This window comes from Lactuca virosa, chromosome 2, assembly GCF_052849685.1.
Source record: "Lactuca virosa cultivar CGN04683 chromosome 2, Lactuca_virosa_CGN04683_v6, whole genome shotgun sequence".
In the NCBI taxonomy this organism is placed as follows: Eukaryota; Viridiplantae; Streptophyta; class Magnoliopsida; order Asterales; family Asteraceae; genus Lactuca; species Lactuca virosa.
Window position 1 is genome coordinate 111117828 of NC_136427.1, and position 4159 is coordinate 111121986.

Consider the following 4159-nt stretch of genomic DNA (forward strand, 5'->3'; position numbering starts at 1 on the left):
ATGACCAGGTTTTTGAGAAGATGGAGCACATTCAAGACTCATCTTTCATTTTGATTATTCATTTTTGGTGTCTTATAAACTACAGAACACGCTTGTATATAAATTATTACTATTAATGCAATGGATGATGTTGTTGCTTGTTTACTATTATGCATTGTTGTGATACTATACATGACGTCCTCCACCCCCGAACGTTTCGCCATTTCGGTTTTGGGGTGTGACAGAGGGGAATGGAATGAGTTTCACCACGAACCTCCATTCGTAAAAACAACAAGACAATTAAGTCAAGGGTGGTTATCTAGATAACTGTGCCTAGCATTGGTATGGCACTGTGAGGTATTTTACCCCCAGACTCACCCTATCCGGTAATACAACATCAGACATACTTGGTAGTGGTCTATTGTTGACACACTCTATTGGACAGTCTATGAAGTTCCCTCAATTACTTCGTGAAAGGAAACGCTGACACACAAAGCTCATCAAAAGAAAAAGTATGGGGAAATACTAATAAAGTACTCCCGTACGCTCCCATACCCTGACACACAATAGTGCTAAAAAGGACTTTGTACATGACAGTACTTCTGGTACATTATAGTACCCTGGTATGAGTAGGACTCGTACCCTAGAACATAAGAATACCCCGGCACAAGCAGTAGCTAAGACACAGAGCTATGAAAAAGACTTGGTACATAGAAAGTACTTTTGTATGTAGGACATACTCCATCGATTATCAATCTCCTCGAACAGAGTTTCTACTTTCTATTTCGATCACACATGTACCCTTAATAAGATACTACCCAATATCCAAACTTCATTGAACTAAGCATCTCTTTTAAGTCTTATTTCATCACTAAGCAAGCCTACAATGCTTATAATCAACTTTTAATACCAACTCAGTTATGGCAACATTATCCTAATTTAGTGTAATATTTTATGCAGGGTATTAAGTATTAAGATACATTTATCTTCTCATTTATAATACTTATATTATTATTATCATGTAAATACATCTCAACACAAATCGAACCATGTCTCGTTCGCATAGCGTATATCATCAAATATACATATAACACATATTTCCAGATAATAAGCATATAACTCACATATAAACTTTCAACATATATTTAATACTTTTATTAATACTTCTATTAAAATCATGTTCATGAAATGGACTATGCACTCACTTGCTAAAGTGACGACTTGAAATTTGGGCAGCGCTTCGCTTCTAGCAACTGTCTTTTCCTTTGACGTAACCTAGCATTATTATCGCTATGTTTTAGTCTAATATTTATTGCAAATAATTATTAGTCTAGATTCATAATTAACTCAAAGTCTACTTTGATGATCTATCAAGTAAGGAACAACCAGGTTGGATCATATCGGAGGTAGGGTCTATTTGGTATACGAGGTATATTGTTTGAAAATCCCACTTTAAACACCTCACTAAATCACAGCCTAGACATCATCCCCGTAAGTAGATCAATCAATATAACGATTTTGAATCACTGATAAATCTTATTTATAGGTTCGCAATAACGACTTATGACTATAAATATAAGTTACACTGAAAACAGAATAGTGTAGCTTAACTTACCGGGCTTTTAACGAAAACCGGGAAATTACACAGGCAGAACTCCGACTCTAAAAACTTCTTTCGTCGGCTTTTTGACGACTCAGAGTTTCTCTATCACACCCTAAGATTAGGAGAAATCGAATAAGAAAGAAAGACGAACTCTAGAGAGAGTTTAGAGGAATTGAGTAAGGAAATATGAAATATTCATCCTCTATTTATAGGGGTTTGATCATAGAGTAGGCCTAAGTTTCGTCCGTTTCTTCCGCGTACGAGTTCCGTTTTCTATTTTATTTATTTCTATGCGTTGGTATTTACGAATACTAGAACTTTCATTTAGACCCCGTCGTCTAATTCTCATTTTATATCAGATTTACAAATCTGTATCGAATTTATCGCGCTCGAAGAGTAGAGACTAAGTTTCGTCGATATCTTTAACATACGAGCTCTATTCTCACCGTTCTTTATATCCACGTGTTGGTATTTACGAGTGCTACAACTTTCATTTAGACTCCATCAACTAATTCTCATTCTATCTCAGATTTACAAATCTATATCGAATTCGTCGTGCTTGAAGAGTAGGGACTAAGTTTCGTCCATATCTTTCGCATACGAGCTCCGTTTTCGACTGTCTTTATATCATTGAGCTCCTATTAACGAGATTTTTCAATTCTCGTTTAGATTATTTTGGCTAAAAATCGACCGACCTAAAATTCGATTTCTGAGCTATACACTGCCACGCTGAATCTTAGAAAAATTATAACTTCCTCAAATGAAGTCAGATTTTGACGTTCTCTATATGCACGCTCTCGGTTTAACGACTACTACGACTTTCGTTTAGATCACTAAGGCTAAAATGTAATTTATCAAAAATTTACTTTTTACGATACGCGGAACCGTGTCGGTTAATCGTGAAACTTCGACGGGTCATAACTTCTTCATTATAAGTCGAATTGTAGTGTTCTTTATATGTATGGAATCTTTGTGAAACATCATTCTTGTAGCTTCACAAAGAGATCTAGTTCACATAACATGTATTTACATTGTACCTAAAAATTAAGGCTCTTTTGTACGTACATGCATCCATTGAAGATTTACAAAAGTTAAAACCCAAGTATGACAAAGTGAGGATTTTAATTATCGTAATTTCAAATGGGAAAGTAATTAACGGTTAACCATATTTAGTGTTTGTTTTTATATTCTAAAAAGTGTAATATATAGGTAATTTACAGTAAAATAAGTTAATTACATAATAAAAATAATAATCTGAATCCTTTGTATCTCATAATGAAGGATAAGATGAAAGCAAATGAGCAGGAATACAAGAAGCCTCCTTCCAAATCCTTGAATTCAAGTTTAGGATTTGCTTCACTCTCTCTTTTGTTGTCTCACTACAATCCACTTGAATCACTAGACACAGCTTTGAAACCACACCCACTTCTAGCATCTCCTGAAGAACCCTATAACTTGAAGAGAACCTACAAATCAAAAACAATATTCTCACTGCCCTATCACTTGCCACATGAGAAACCCTCAATACTTTCTTGGAAACCGTGGCAAGCCCCGCTGCATGCTCCAGAAACTTTGCTCGCCCCTCTGCACACCGGCAAATCTGCTCCAAGGCCACCAGCATCAACTCACAAACCCGTCTGTCGGAGTTGTCAATCAGAAGCTCTATTAGAACTGAAACCATCCCAGCTTCAGCTGCCTTTATTCGGTTTCTTCCCCAACGGATGATCTCTGTGACAAGCTCTAATGAAGCTTTGATAGTTTGTAGGGAAACACCATTATCTTTTAAGATTCTAACTGTTTCCTCGAAAAGCTCACCCTTGATGCCCGCGTTCTGCGCTGGATCTGCCACCTTGAAAAGCTTTCTTAACAACATTATTGCATGTAATCGAGACTCGATTCTTCCGATCCTCATTACGCGCAATAATGCATCAAAGAATATGGATTCATCCTCAAGTTGCACTAGTTTTCGTAGTTGGATGTCCGTGCATTGAAGATGATGAAAAATGATTAGTGCTTCATCACATTCTTCACTGAGAGAACCACTCTCTTTTTCCTTCAGTATAACCATCGTCAAGAACTCAAACGCACCCAAATCCTCCACACAATCGCTCGTTTGGGCAATAGATCTCATTCTTCTCAAGCATTTGATCTGGTTATGTGGGTTTCTTCTTGCGTCGTGGAGGAGATTTAGGATATGGGACTTGCTTACTGGCTCTTTTGGTGTCGTGATAGGATCGAGTCCATGGTGTGAGTTCATGGTGCACCAGGACTGGATCAACCGGCGAAGGGTGTAGTTAGGAGTTAGACCGGTGTCGGACAACACCTGTTTTGTGACCGGGCAACTGCTGCTTCTGCATGTAAATAACCATCTCTCTATGCTTTGCCGGTCGTAGGTGATGCCAGTTGATATCGTGACTGGATCGTTCATGAGTTGCATGGAGATCGGGCATAGGAAATGCGATGGAACATCGATCTCAACCTCCATCTCGAAAACTAATAAAGATTTTAACCTGATTTTCACTTTAGATCTCACCTTTTTTCACGTTTCTTGCTACTCAAAGATTGGCTTCGAACTAT

The 4159-nt window shown here is 37.5% G+C and overlaps 1 pseudogene; it reads right to left on the bottom strand.

Annotated features, from left to right (window-relative positions):
• Positions 1 to 2771: 2771 nt before the first annotated feature.
• LOC145156472 (E3 ubiquitin-protein ligase PUB23 pseudogene) lies at positions 2772 to 4139 on the bottom strand (annotated as a pseudogene).
• Between the last annotated feature and the right edge of the window lie 20 nt (positions 4140 to 4159).